Here is a 16165-nt window from a genome sequence, read left to right as displayed (position 1 = left end):
AATCCACGCCTATATGGCCATTTAATCTACGACAATGGAAGCAAGAATGTACGATGGAGTAATGACAGTCTATTCAATAAATGGTGCTGGGAAACCTGGACAGACACATGCAAAAAAATGAAGTTGGACCACCTCCTTACACCATATACAAAAATAAATTCAAAATGGCTTAAAGACTTAAATGTAAGGTCTGAAACCATAAAATACCTAGAAGAAAATATAGGAAGAAACTTCTCAGACATTACCCGGAGTAAGATTTTTACTGATATACACCCTCGCGCGAGGGAACTAAGAGAAAGAATAAACATGTGGGATTATATCAAACTAAAAAGTTTTTTCACAGCAAAGGAAACCATCAATAAAACAAGAAGGGATCCTACTGAATGGGAAAAGATATTTGCCAGTGATATATCTGATAAGGGATTAATATCACAAATCTATGGAAAACTTACTCAACCCAACTCCAAAAAAACAAACGATCCAATTGAAAAATGGGCAGAGGACTTGAAGAGACATTTTTCTGAAAAGGACATTCAGATGGCAAACAGACATATGAAGAAATGCTCAACCTCACTAACCATCAGAGAAATGCAAATAAAAACCACAATGAGATACCACCTCACCCCAGTCAGAATGGCTATCATCAATAAATCAACAAACAACAAGTGCTGGCGCGGATGTGGAGAAAAGGGAACGCTTGTGCACTGTTGGTGGGATTGCAGACTGGTGCAGCCGCTATGGAAAACAGTATGGAGGTATCTCAAAATTCTGAAAATGGAACTACCTTATGATCCAGTAATTCCACTCCTAGGTATCTATCCGGAGAAATCCAGAACTTCAATTCAAAAATCTCTATGCACTCCTATGTTTATTGCAGCACTATACACAATAGCTAAGACATGGAAACAACCAAAATGCCCATCGGTAGATGATTGGATTAAGAAACTGTGGTACATTTATACAATGGAGTATTATGCAGCCATAAGGAAGAAAGAAATCTTACCATTTGCAACAACATGGATGGATCTAGAGAACATTATGTTAAGTGAAATAAGTCAGACAGAGAAAGATAAGTTCCATATGATCTCACTTATTTGCGGATTCTAAAGAAAAGAATAAGTGAATGAACTAATCAGAAACTGGGAGACAATGAGGAAAAACTGAGGGTTGCTAGATGGGCGGGGGGAGTGGGGGGTGGGGGGGAGGGTGAGGGGATTGGAGGGCAGTCGGTGACCACAGGATGGCCACGGGGTTTGAAAATTAATCTGGGGAACGTAATTTGGTGGTTACCAGAGCGTAAGGGGGTTGGGGGGTGGGGGATGAGGGTGAGGGGGATCAAATGTACGGTGATGGAAGGGGAGCTGTCTCTGGGTGGTGAACACACAGTGTGATTTATGGATGATGTGATTCAGAATTGCACAACTGAAATCTATGTAATTCTACTAACAATTGTCACCCCAATAAATTAAAAAAATAAAAAAAATATTAAAAAAAAAAAAAAAAAAAAAAAAAAAAAAAAAAAAAGTGAATAAAGCAGACAAACATTCCTGCCCTCATTGAATTTATATTCAAGTGGGGGATTATAGTAAATAAACATAATGAGTAAATAAATAATTTAGCAAATTACATAAAAATTAAATGGTAAAAATACAACAGGTTAAGGGAAAACAATAATGTTTAGAAGTGAGTGTAATAATTTTAAGTAGAATGGTCAGAGTAGGCAATCCTGAAAAAGAGTTATTAAGGCAAACACTGAATAAATTGGAGGGCTTAGCCCTGTGGGTAGGTGGGAAAAAGCATTTGGGGAAAAGATCAAAACTCAGTGCAAAACTCCAAACTTCTCACATGTCTGGCATATTTGAGGAACAGCAAGTACGCTAGTATAATGAAAGTAGAGTGAGTGAAGGTTGAGTCTGATAGAAGATGAAGTCAAAGAAAGAGGTCATGGGGCTAGACATGTGGAATCCTCTAGACAATTTTAAGAATTGTGCCTTTTTTTGTGTGTGTGTGTCCTCAAGGGGAAGGAGAATTAGTGAAGGATATTGGGTAAAAGAGGAATGTGATCTGACTTACCATTTAAAAAACATAAATCTATCTGCTATAGTGCCACAGGAAGGCAAGCCTGAAGCAAAACAAAACAAAACTCTAGTTTGGAAGCTATTGCAGTAAAATTTCACAAAAATAATGGTGGTCAGTCTAGGGTGATAGCACTGGAGGTGATAAGAAGGAATGGGCTTGTGTATAAATTTTGGTGACAAACTGAATACTGGGTGAGAAATAAGAGAAGTCAAAGATGAATATAAGGATTTTGGCTGAACAACTGGGAAGGTGGAATGCTCATCAGCTGAGATGGGAAGATTGAGAAGTGTGTAGGTTTTCATAGAATATCACAAATTCAGTTTTGGATATTTAAATTTGAGGTGTCTCTTAGAAACCCAACCTGAAATATCAAATGAGAAGCTGGAAATGATATGAGTCTGGACTTTAGGAGGTAGGTCTCATCTGTAGAATTAAATCTGGATAGGTTGACATATCAATGACATCTAAAGTTATGAGACTGGATGACATCACCAATGGAGAAAAGAAATGATAGCGAAATACTGAGCCCTGGAATATTCTAACATTAAGACGTCAGAAAAAAGAGGAGAAAATGCAAAGAAACTGAGGAGAGATCAGTGAGGTAGGAAGAACACCAAAAGTGGTATCCTTGAGGTCAAAGAAAGAAAGAGTATCAAGGAAGAGAAAATAATCAATCATGTCAGATGCAGCTGATTAATCAAATAAGATGAAAACTGAGAACTGACACTGGATTTAAAAAGTGAACATCATAGATTACCTTGAAATGAGTGGCTTCAGAATGGTGGTGATGGGAGGTGAATATATGATTCCAATGGATTTAAGCATGACTAGAAAAAGTATTGAAGTAAGCCAGGCAAATATTTTGGGGGATTTTACTGCAAATGGACTCAGAGAAATGGAGTGGCAGATGGTGGAGGAAGTGGAGTCAAGAGAAGGTTTTTAAGATGATATTCATATGATGGTGGAAATGTTCCAGTAGAGAAAGGAAAATTGAGAATACAAAAGAGGCATACTTACTATGTGACATCCATGAATAGATGAAAGGAAATGGAATCTAACAAATAAAGAATTGGTTTTATGAGGTATATGGCAATTCCTCTATGAAAAAAAAGGAAAGAAGATAGTGGATAGGGTATAGCTCCTGAAAGGTGAGTAGATTGGGTTAAAAAAAATCTCTGAAAGTACTCTTCTGATTACTTCAATTTTCCTGGTAAAATAGAAAAGTTATCAACTGAGAATGGAAATGAGGCAGGAGTATTGATTTGATGATAAAGAGGCAAGTTATCTAAAAGAGTGGAGAGATAATGGATCAAGTATATATTATATAATTGATGGGCAGTATTAATTTATGTTTGTAAATTTAAAATGAAAACTCTAGCATGGTTGTATGTTTTCCCCTAGTCATATTTATTTTGAAGAGTATTAAAAAACATGTTTTTAAAGCATGATTCTGATCATTGAGCACTTAAATTCCTTCAATGGTTTCCCAAATACTTCAAATTAAACCAAGTTTACTTACCAGGAGAATTAACTCTGATATCACTCTTCCCTTATTCAAAATACTCTAGCCTTATTGACCTTTTCCTAAACTACTGCATTTTCATATTTTCACCTCACCTCATCAGTTAGGCTTTTGATGAAAATGTCAATTCCCAGACAGGTCTTCAATGATCACTCTAGTCTCTTCTTATTTAACATTATCTTTCTATATTGTTTTATTTTCATCATAGAATTCATTACTATTTGCAATTAATTTACTTCTTTATGGGCTTTTTAAAAATCCTCTTTCTCTAGTTCAGATCTTATGAGAACATGGGTTGGATTTATATTGCTCTTTCATACAGTAACTCTCACACAGAGTAGGTAGGTACTCAATAACTATTGCTTGAATGAATGATTATACCTGGACATAACCTGGTGAAATATCATAACAATAAGGATAAAGAAAATTCCTTAATATTTCCAGGAGAGAAAATAAGTTATTTCACAAAAGAATGAAATTGGACCCTTATTTTATACCATACATAAAAATCAACTCAAACGGATTGAAGACTTAAAAGTATGCCCTGAAATTGTATAAATCATAGAAGAAAACATAGGGAAACATTGGTCTTGGCAGTAATTTATTTTTTTCTTTTGGTGGATATGACACCAATAGCACAAACAATAAAAGCAAAAGTAAACAAGTGGGGCTACATCCAACTAAAAAGTAAACTTGCACACCAAAAGAAATCATCAATAAAATGACAAGGCAACCTACAGAACAAAGAAAATTTTGCATATCATATGTCTTATAAGGGGTTAATATCTACAATATATAAATATATAAGGAATTCATACCACTCTATAGCAAAAAAAAAAAAAATAGCCTAATTAAACAAATGAACAAGACAAACAAAGAAAGAAACAAAAACTCAGAGACACAGACAACGGTTAAGTGGTTACCAGAGGGTTAGGGGGGCAGTAGAAGACGTAAAAAGGGGTCAAACATATGGTGATGGAAACAGAACTGACTCTGGGTGGTGAATACACAATGCAATATATAAAGAAAATTTATGAAACTGGGCAAAGAACCTGAATAGGCATTTTTTCCCCAAAGAACACAAACAAATGACCAGCAGGTATATGAAAAGATACTCAATGTGACTAACCTTCAGAAAAACGCAAATCAAAATCACAATACGTTATCACTTTAGACTTTATAAAAAAGACAGGAAATAACTAACGTTGGTGAAGACATGCAGAAAGGGAACCCCTTATTCACTGTTAGTGGGAATGGAAATTGGTACAGCCATTACAGCCATTACGAAAAACAGTACAGAGGTTCTGAAAAAATTAAAAATAGAACTACCATATCATCCAGCATATATTCAAAGGAAATGAAATTGTATCTCGAAGAGATATCTGCACTCCCCTGTTCATTGCAACATTATTCACAATAGCCAAAATACAGAGGGTGCCAAAAAATAATGTATACACATTTTAAGAAAGGAAAAAACTGTATCAATATATAATGATAACAAAAGATGAATACAAGTCACATTTGACTTCTGCAATTATAAAATGTGCTCAAAGTGGTTACCATCAGTGTCCAGACAGTTCTGATTATGGCGAACTACTGCTTGAGTAATGTTGACCAAAGTGTTAACATCTCTTAAAATGTGTATACATTTTTTGGCACCCCCGTATGTAAATAACCTAAGTATCTGTCTATAGATGAATGGATAAATAAAATGTGAATATATATATTATATACATATATAATATATATATATATAATATTCATATTGTGTATATTAAATATATATATACAGTGATGCACACAGACAGTAAGGGGTGGGTGGATGGCCAAGTTATACATGTCTATGTTTCGCTGGCCAGGAAGGGGAACTGTGTGGTTTGGTGACTGGGGACTGAGCATTTTATTTGGTGAACCTGGTACACCACCATGCTGGCTGCAAGTCTCTGGACACTACTTTCCAGGGCTATTTTCACCCTATTTTCACCAAGGCCTCCCCTGTTGTGAAGAATTCCATCCAAGAATCAATGACTTAACACGCAGCAGGGAATACACCATCAAGACAAGAATTGGGATCCAGCATGGGAAAACTTGCCAAAAACTCAAGGAGGCAGCATTGGAACCATCAATGGAAAAAATATTTAAAATTGATCTGATGGGAAGATGGTTTTTTGCTGGAGGGGCTGCTGTTAGTCTTGGAACATTGTGTTACTATAGCTTGGGAATGTCTAATGAGGTTGGAGCTACTGAAAAGGCTGTAATTTGGCCTCTGTATGTGAAGGATAGAATTCATTCTACCTATAGTACTTAGCAGTAGGGTTTCCAGGCAGGAATTCCCGCCCGTTCTCAGGAATTTTTTTCACTTTCCCATTCCCAAATCCCGAGATATAAACTGTTTTCTGTTCTCCACGATGAATCATTTCCACAAAGTGACGGCCGATCCTACCAAACACCTGGGTTCAAAGACCCGATTTTCCCGATTTCTGGACCAACTTTTCTCAGGATTCGGGAACCGGAAAGTGAAAAAAATTCCTGAGAACGGGCAGGAATTCCTGTCTGGAAACCCTACGCAGGAAGTATTGGTTTAACATGTTTGTCTGTCCTGGCAGTGAGCAGAACTCCTGTTCTCATGAACTTTATGATGAGAGGCTCTTGGGTGAGAATTGGTGCAAGCTTTGCAGCCAAGACTGGAGCTGGAATGCTGGTACAGGCGATGCCATATGACTGGAGCCCAGGCCCAAATCATCTTGCTTGGTTTCTATATTCTGGTATGATGGGTGAAGTGATGGTTCCTCTGACAATACTAGGGGGGCCTCTTCTCATCAGAGCTGAGTGGTACACACCAGGCATGATGAGAGGTCTCTCCACTGTGGCCATATATACGCCCAGTGAGAAGTTTCTGAACATGGGAGCACCCCTGGGAGTGGGCCTGGGCCTTGTCTTTATATCCTCACTGGGATCTATGTTTCTTCCAGGCTGGTGCCACTCTGTACTCAGTGGCACTTTGAGGTGGGTTGGCTCTTTTCAGCATGTTTCTTCTCTGTGATGCGCAGAAAGTAATCAAGCGTGCAGAAATAGTACCAGTGTATGGAGTTCAAAAAGATGTCCCCATCAATTCGATGTTGGGAATCTAAGTGTATACATTAAATATATTTACGTGAGTTGCCAGTATTCTAACAACTGGAAGAAATAGAAAGAAGTGAAGTGACTCAGCCCCTGACTGCTTTAATGCATTAGATACCTTGTTTGTTTAATAGGGGTAGATATTCATTAGTTTTCTCAAGCAGCTTTCATTAAAGTTTAGAAGATAAGAACTTATCATCATGTTTCAAAAGTTCTAGTAATGTGGTGCTTCAGGTTTGCTTTTTCTTCTGGAGAATAAATTTAGTACGGTGTTTCCCCCAAAATAAGACCTAGCTGGACCATCAACTCTAATGCGTCTTTTGGAGCAAAAATTAATATAAGACCTGATCTTATTTTAATATAGTATAAGACCAGGTATAATGTAATATAGTATAATATAACATAATATAATATAATATAATATAATATAATATAATATAATATAATATAATACTGGGTCTAATATTAATTTTTGCTCCAAAAGATGCATTAGAGCTGATGATCCGGCTAGGTCTCATTTTTGGGGAAACACGGTAATTCTCTTCCAAATAAGCACATACATGTCCAATTTTCATGTTTGAATAATTCTGAAATGTTTCAAGGAATGTGAAAACTGAAGTTTGTGTTGTGAGAATTGAAGTGTTTTGTTATTTTTAAATTTATTTGGTTAAGTAAAAATTAGCAAACTTGTATTTACCTGCATATATTTTGGAATGCAGAATATTAACAAGTAATGTCATGAGTGATATAAAGGTTTGGTAAAGGGAACAGAGGGAAGTAAAGGATCACCTACAGTCTTTTGTTGAATACTCAGAACTTAGGACTTGTGTAATTGGTGGTGAGCCAGTGGAAGGGCTCTGGTTTTTGGAAACAAGTCATCACTTTTTACATTCATCTGCTGAACTGATGCATTTTTCACTGTTCCTTTTCAGTGCTCTTTATAATGTAGATGTGATCATGTTTGGTTCTTATTGTTTGACATTGTTTGGACAGTCTAGAATTTTAATCACATGGAGAATTTCTTATATATTATGTGTGCGTGTGTGTGTGTGTGTGTGTGTGTGTGTGAATTTTGCGTTTGAAACTTCCAGAACAAAATATCCTTAAAATATCTTCTCAGGATCAAATATTCAAATCATGAAAATTATGGTATTTTCAAGTATACAAAAAATATGTTCAAATTGCTGAACATTTTTGCATATTTATTGAAATGTTTAACAGAATACATGCTTACTTTTCTCATTTCTTCAAGCTTTGAAGCTTTTATTAGAAAAGCCTGTGTGTGGTTTCCACTTGAGATTATGAAAGCAGTTTTCCTCCTAAGACTTGGTTTCTTGCATTTAGACTAAGCACAACAAAAAAGGAAAGCAAAGCTATTTTTTCCTCATGAACTATACCAATCAAAAATCTAATGGGAAGAATGCTTCATTAGAGTGTCACCTAGCAGAATTTTCCTTCTCTCCTGCATAGACCATTACTTAACTCTTTTGTGACTCTTGTAAGTTTTTTGATAAGAATTATTTTTGTAAGTTCCTAATGAATAAAATAAGTGTGTATGATTATTGAGATGATTGTTGTTCTTGCTAAGCATTTATTACAATAATCCAGAAATAACTATTTTAATCTCCTCAAGTTACATAGGATGCTTATTTTTGAAATAATAAAGGTCTAGCCAGAAAAAAAATATTTTATTTTATTAATATATTATATTAATTATATATAATATAATTATACTAATATAGTATAATTATACATATATATTATATGTTATACAATAATATTCCATTATATATAATGGATATTATTCAGCCATGATGGGATATTATTCAGCCATGAAAAAGAACATCTTGCCATTTGTGACAACATGGATAAACTTAGAGGGCATTATTCTAAGTGAGATAAGTGAGACACAGAAAGAAGAATATTTAATATTGACTCAGGGTAGTGGAGCTGATAGTACTTTCTTGCTCAAAATTATATTGAGGTTCATTTGGGGATTTATTCTTCATTGTTTATTTACTAAAATGTTTAATGACATATGTGCCTGTCACTGTGCTAGATATAGGGGATAGATACAGCAGTGAAGATTGTTTTTCCCTGCCACTCTAGAGATCAGTGTCCATTTTAAATGTTTAAACTGTCTTCTTCCTGCTGTCTGACATGATTTTATTGTTTTGCTAGTTGTGTGCTTGGGGAAAGTAAATATTTGTGAAAGCAAAACATAATTTGGAAAGTAAATCTTTCTCCTCAAATCTGAAAGTGAATCCCAAAGAGTAAAGAGTACTTCTCTTTTTTCTAGGGATATCTAAATTTTCTCCATTGTCTTTAAAAAGGTTGATACTCTATGTGTGTGCGCACACATGTGCTCCCATATGCTCATCTCATCTGTGTGTGTTTGTATGTATATTTCATATATATATATATATATATATATATATATATATATATATATATAATTTTAATATAAGCACAACTGTTCAGGGATGAATCAGTAAATAAGCTTAACCAAATTGAGCACTTTCTCATCTTGGCTTCTTTTTCTAGCTGTGGGATATATCACAATCTGCTTCCAGACTTGCAGTAGGGAAGAAGATACTTTTTTCCAAGGTTCTTCTCCACTGAACCAAGCAGAGAGGTGACTCACTCACTTGGAGCTGATGACCTCTTGGGTGGGTGACTAATGAAGACTCCCTATAAAGCTCCTTATGGCTATTCTACAAATGGCTTGTTTTGGGGAGACACCTCGGTGATGGGATTGCTTCATAGTTCCTAGAAGTGACTTTTTAAAATCCCCATAAAGATACTCAGATTGGCCAATTTTTCTTGCATATTCATTAAGTGCCAGGTACTATATTAAGTATTGTATACCTTTTCTCACTTAGTACTCTATGAAGTATTGCTCTATTGCTCTATTGCTCTCCCTAATCAGAGATGAGGAAACTGAGGTTCAGAGATGTTAAGTAATTTGGCAAAGTTGGTGCAACTAGTAAATGGGGGAATCAGGGACATAACACTGATTTGATTAGACCTGAAAATCTATGATTTTGATAAACAATACTACCATATGGTCTCTTCTTTTATCCTCAACTCTTAATCTTTTATCTTCATAGTGTACCTGTTTTCTTATTCATTTTTATTGCTTTCATTTACTTCCAGATACTAGAGTAATGACGAAAGCTGCTTGGTCAGAAGCCTGATGAATTATATGACATAGAAAATTATTTTAAGTTACTACCTAAAAAGAAATTACAATGATTTTTAAAATGTAATAACTAGATTTTTAAAATGTATCTTATTAACATTGAATCAAATAAAATTAACAGGTAGTAATGATTTCAAGTGGTTCGCTTTTTATATGGTCTTGAAAAAGGCCACGTGGTAGAAGGGAAAGAGAACTGGAATAAAAATTAGGAGTCAGATTTGAATTCATTTCAGCTAACAACTAACCTAACAAAGAAGTTTTCTTTTGAAACCTGATTTTTAAAACTTGTAAGGTCTTCAATCTAAAATTCTATGACTTGGAAACACTATTAGTTCACTTAGAGTTTCTCAGAGAGGCCAATACAGCCTGTATTGATATTAAAAAATCTAATTAGACTATGTATGAAATAAATTCAGGTTTTTAAAAGGCAAACTGTGCAGTGAAGAGATTGAAATAGATATCATGTTGTTGCTGAAGAAATTCATCCATAGCCTTCGATCTTTAGAAGTTTTCAAGTTAGGTAATAAGTGAAAAAATTAGCGATGGTGGAGGCAATGCTACTTGTTAATTCCAAAGATAATTCAACTTTTATAATCTGAGACAGAGCAATTGTTCATCCACCATATTGCGGGGATGAATGAAGACGCTAGGCCAAACTGCTGTCAAGGCATCTGCGCCTCTTTCTGGAGTCGGTAGTAGAAGAGATCACTTTATAAGCATGCCATTTGGTTTGCATGCATTGTGCCTTTCACTTAAGTAGAACATGAGGGCTAGAGGATGTGTGTGGGATATGAAAATACATAGGAGAGGAAATAATTCAGATGGCAGAACCCAGAATAGGAAATGTATTCAAATCCTACACTTCGGGAAAGACAAAAATACATTAATACATACTAAGTGTTGCTTCTATTCTTGATACTATCATTTTAATTCATTTTTACACAAATAGAAGAAAAAACATTTCTGTGATCTTAGCTCAGAATGATATTTCTGCAATATTTTTAAAAACTTTCTTTAAACCATATGACTTAGTTTGATGAATATATTCTGAAATAAAAATAAGTTATTGGATGAAATCCGAAAGGACACACTGTGCTCAAATTTTATCATTTCATCAGTGGTGTAAATATTGTGAACTAAAGCCAGGAACATATGGCTTAAAACTCAATAATGCAGGCAATGAGGCAAAATATTCCTGTATCTATGTGCCATCCCAAATTAGAAGTTAGATTTCTTATCCCTCCCTGAAGGGGACATATTTCTGTTGCTTTTTATGAAATTTATGAAGAAATAGGGCTTACTTTTAGAGATTTTAATTTGCAGCTTATTTTGCTAATGTATACACACCTACTTTGTGAAGCAAGCACACCTCGTAGTGCAGAGGCAACAGGGATGTGCCCTTCTTCATAGCTCTTCAATAAAAGATATTTGCTGTAGCAGAATCAAATCTTTTATCATATATCTAACAGAAAAAAATTCCCATGTTTCTTATGAGTTATCTACTATCACTGGATAAAACATGAAAATAATTTGAATAGGCAGTTCACGGAAAAAGAAAAATGGGTTTCTATTTTATTTACATCAGTGCAGTTGTAAGGCTAAGCAAAATTATGTATTTTTAAGTCTAAAATTTAAAAATCTTGTTTTTTAAAAGAAAGAAACTTGTTCTGTAGTGCTCAGGAGTTCAAGTGACTTAAACATTCCCTTCAGCATAAAATAGTGTTTTTATGGTCAAGCCAAAAGAAAAGAAAGTAGTCTTTATTTGTTATAACTAAAAAAATACTCTTTAAGAGGACTATCTTGTAACATTATTTCCTCAAAGATACTGCCTACAAGCTACTTCTATGTTTACATTTATCAATGAACAAAGGTGAAACCCATAGAATAGAGAGAATTATATAAATGTGTGATAAATCCGTGTCCATATTTGCAACACTCGTCCCTACACACACTCTCTATTTCCTCTTTCTCAGTTTTCTAGTCCTCTTGCACATATTTTCCTTTGTGTTTAAATCTCTTTCTGTTCATTTTCCTTTCTCTCTTGATTCCTTTTGTCCCCCTGTAAAACATTTAGAAATGATAGATAAGGGAGTAAATCTGAAAGTTCTCATCACAAGAAAAAAATTTGTAACTGTGTATGGTGGTGAATGGCAACTAGACTTATTTTGGTGATTATTTTACAATGTACAGAAATTTTGGATCATTATCTTACACACCTGAAACTAATATAATGTTATATGTGAATTACATCTGAATAAAAATAAGAAATGCTGGATAAACTATAGCAGATGTCCTTTAAAATGAATAGCTGGAAAAAGAAGGATGAGATGAAAATGTTCAGGGATCACATATGAAGAGGGAGCAGAACACAGTGTGGCAAGTGAATGCTGAAGTCAAGGCTGTCCTGAGGATATCTGTACATCTCAGTACCCTAGAGCTTTGGGTTTGATGGTCATGCAGGGGTCGTTATAAGGAGGCAAGTGGACCTTGAGGCTTCTTTTTAAATTGGGGCTTATGAAGATCTACAATGTTGGTGAGAGGGTAGACTAGAAAAATACCATGTACCAGCAAAAGAGAAAAAATAAAGGAACTTGACAGTCTTGTCCTGGGCTTTCAATGAAAAAAAAATGAAACACAGAGGGTAAGCGGGGAGGGAGATGGTAGATGAGGGTAAAGGGGATCAAATACATGGTGATGGAAGGAGAACTGACTCTGGGTGGTGAATACACAATGGGATTTATAGATGATGTAATACAAAATTGTACACCTGAAATCTATGTAACTTTACTAACAATTGTCACCCTAATAAACTTTAATTAAAAAAAAAACAACAACCCAAAAGTTCTCTAAGAATTTGTATGGACAAGCCTATGCTTACATGGTTTGGGATCCAAATTTATATTAGATCCAGAAAATCCCAAACTGAGAAGTTACCTTAAAGTGGCCTCTGCTAGTACCTTTGTATGCTTGGCTGTAGAAAAAGAAAATTTCTCCAAGCAGAAACCCCAAAAAACTACTACTTTTAAATCCCACATGAACTTGATCTTGTAATCTAAAATGACAAGACACAAGCTACCATAAGTGACAGTCATCAGAAATTAAAAAAAGAAAAAAAGAAGAGCAGAATTAGACCCCCAAGGCCACCAGATAAAAGAATTGTTGAATAGACACATAAAAAAGTTGCTTAATATGTTTAAAAACAGAAAATAGGGAATAAAAAAGTGAGCATAAAATAAGATAGTGTTTTTAAATAAAGATTTGAAAAAGAACTATAGTTTCTGGATAAAAGCAATATAGACATTGCTATAAATGTCCAAAAATTTTACATAGCAGAATAGACAAAATTGAAGATAATTCATAAACTGCAGCATAGATTTAAGAACAATTGCACAATTCAGAGAGACAAAGGAGTAGAAGATATGAGGGGCTAGGCAATGTGAAGGTTAGAATGAAAAGATCTAACCTACCTCTATTAGCATTTCAGAGGGAGAGAATTTAAGAATAAGGGAGGTCTATTTGAAGAAGTAGTAGAAACAGAAAAATAAAATAAAATTCACTTTTAAATACACTGTAGTGAAACTTTGAAAGCTCAAAGCAGAATAGAAGACTTAAATGCAGCCAGAGAAAAGAGACAACTAGAATGAGCCCAGATTTCTGAAAAAAACAATGGTAGGAGCTTGAAGGTAGAGAAATGCCTTCAAAGTGTTGAGAAAAAATAACCATTAACCTAGAATTGTATACCCAGCGAAGCTATAATTCAAGAAGAGGTTAGAGATTTTGTTTTAATTTAGGACTTTAATTAGGTAAATATGCATATTAAAAATTTGAAGATAACTAAAGAATAATAAAAGAGAGTGGAAAACCTGTACAAGGCAAAAGAAGTGTTAAATATCTCAATCAAGATTAAAATTTGCATAACATCAAGTGAGTGTGAAAATATGGGACAACAAAAAGACTGCTTTGCTGGCAGAGGGAGTATAAATTTGTCTGATTTTGAGGACAATGTGATACTGCCTATAAAAGATGAAGATATGCCCACATTAAAAATATTCATAAAAGCATTTTATGTAACAGAATAAAAACAACTCATAGTTCCATTAATAGGAGAATGGATAAATAAACTGTGGCATTTTAATACAATGGAATATTACCAAATGGTAAAAATTGAAAAAAAATCTTAAAAAAAAAACTGGGCTATACATCAATATAGTTGAATCTCACAAACATAATTTTGTACAAAAATAGAATAATTGTCATCTGACAACATATAAAATATAAAAAATACATTCATTTTTAGTAATATTTAACAAAAATGCAGGAAAATGACAAATACCATAAAAGATTGGTTTTCTCTCTCAGCTAGAAAGGGGATGCCTTCAGAGGAAGTTATTCAGGGAGCTTTTTTAGATAGGAGGGGGTTTAGGGTTTTATTATAATTTATATCTTCTTGTATTATTAAATATTTAATATTAAAAAATGGTAAAGTACATGCACATTGACCTAGTAATTCCAATACTATGAATCCATGTTGCAGACATACTAAGAATACATTTTAAGTTATCTATTCTGATGCACCTACTGGAACATGCCATAATCTTCATATGGCATCTTCTTCTATCTCATTGACCTCTGACACCATTATATCTGTCATATTATATTGCCTAAACAGCAGGATTGCTTATACCATATCCTGTTTACTGGTCTTTTCTGCTCTAGGTCCCACTCAAACCTGACAGCATTTCCTGACATTCTTGCATGGGTCAGAACAGTATTCCCAAGTGAGGAAAATGTTGCTCACAGCACCCAAAGAGGCCTATTGGTCTTTGTGCTTCCATTTTAGTGATGAGAAGTGCATGATACAATAATTTTAGTCCTTTATGCTCTAGGTCACTGGACCCCTAAAAACTTCACAGATGTGTTGAGCACCACAGATGGTTTATTTCCCACTATTTAACGTAGTTGCCTTTTTTTTATTCAGCTGGTCTAATTAACATGTATCATTGGTATAGTGGACCAATGATATGTTTTTTAGAACATCCACACCATTCAGGCCCCAATCAGGACCTTTATGTTGGAACAGCAGACTTGCAGAAGTTGAGAATTCAGTCTTCTCTTCCACTCTTGTAATTAAGTAATTCTGATCCTCAGCTTGCCCTGCCCTCTGCCTACAAGATATGAGAGCCTTTAGATATTACCTAGAAAGCCCTTGGCTTTCACATTTTGCCTAAATTAGTGATTAATCCAATGTTTCAATAGTTCTCAGTAAGAAGCATCCAATTTCATAGTTCTTATACTTGTTAGTCTCTGCCCCTAACATTTCAAATGCCACCCTGATGTATTTCCTTCCACCAGTGCCCAATCTCAGTTCAGCGCTGGTTTAGATGACCCACTATAGGTCATCTCAGCTTGCTGACCTAATTCAGGAAGCCAGGCTATCAGGACTCCACTTTCCACCAAGGATGGTGTCCTCCTTGCCAGCCAAGGAGTGATGCATTTCAGAATTCCAGTTTAGAGTCTGCTTCTATGGCCTACTTCAGGTACTAACCCTCATAATTTTCTTTTCCTAGGGAACAGATTATAAAATAAAAAATTTACATGCTGGTGATTTATTGGGGGTGTGCTTTCTGAAACAACCCTGATAAAGAAATTAGTGAAGCAGGCTTAGACAAAGGGCAGAAGCTGAACTGTGATGCAATTGCAAAAGAGATTTTAGATGGTCTCCCAGCAAGCTCTGTAGGTAGGATGGCCATTCAGAGATAATGAATTGAGATAAGACATCTGGGCCTTCATTGCCTCCCATCTGCACTGAGCAGTCATTGCACATGGACTGCCCTTGGGGAGGGACTAACATTTGGCAAAGAAGTACTCTTTGTCCAAGGGCAGTTCCTGGGGAGAAATCCAGCTATGAGCCCTCAGCACGCAACACTATCAACAACGTGGAGAATGAGTGCCTCATTCCTAAAAAAAAACAGATTTGGTAGGCACACTGTAGTCTTCTCCAGATGGAGAGAAACAAAAAGCAGTAGAGAGAAGTTTTAAATTTCATCTATCTATCTATCTATCTATCTATCTATCTATCTATCTATCTATCTATCTATCTATCATCTATCTATCTATTATCTATCTATCATCTATCTATCTATCTTGCAAGGTTTAAATTTTTTGCAATATGTACTTTTAAAATTTATTTTAAAATTATATTGCAGAGTAAGTGAAGGGGGAAAGAAAGGGAGGAGAACAAG

At 35.0% G+C, this 16165-nt stretch overlaps 1 pseudogene; it reads left to right on the top strand.

Moving 5' to 3' along the window:
• The first annotated feature begins 1707 nt into the window (after positions 1 to 1707).
• On the top strand, positions 1708 to 6801 carry LOC117038699 (growth hormone-inducible transmembrane protein-like; annotated as a pseudogene).
• The last annotated feature ends 9364 nt before the right edge of the window (positions 6802 to 16165 follow it).

The sequence above is a fragment of the Rhinolophus ferrumequinum genome, chromosome 19 (assembly GCF_004115265.2).
Source record: "Rhinolophus ferrumequinum isolate MPI-CBG mRhiFer1 chromosome 19, mRhiFer1_v1.p, whole genome shotgun sequence".
NCBI classification, from domain to species: domain Eukaryota; kingdom Metazoa; phylum Chordata; class Mammalia; order Chiroptera; family Rhinolophidae; genus Rhinolophus; species Rhinolophus ferrumequinum.
Note: the sequence above shows the minus strand (reverse complement) of the source record. Positions and strands in the feature narration are given on the sequence as shown.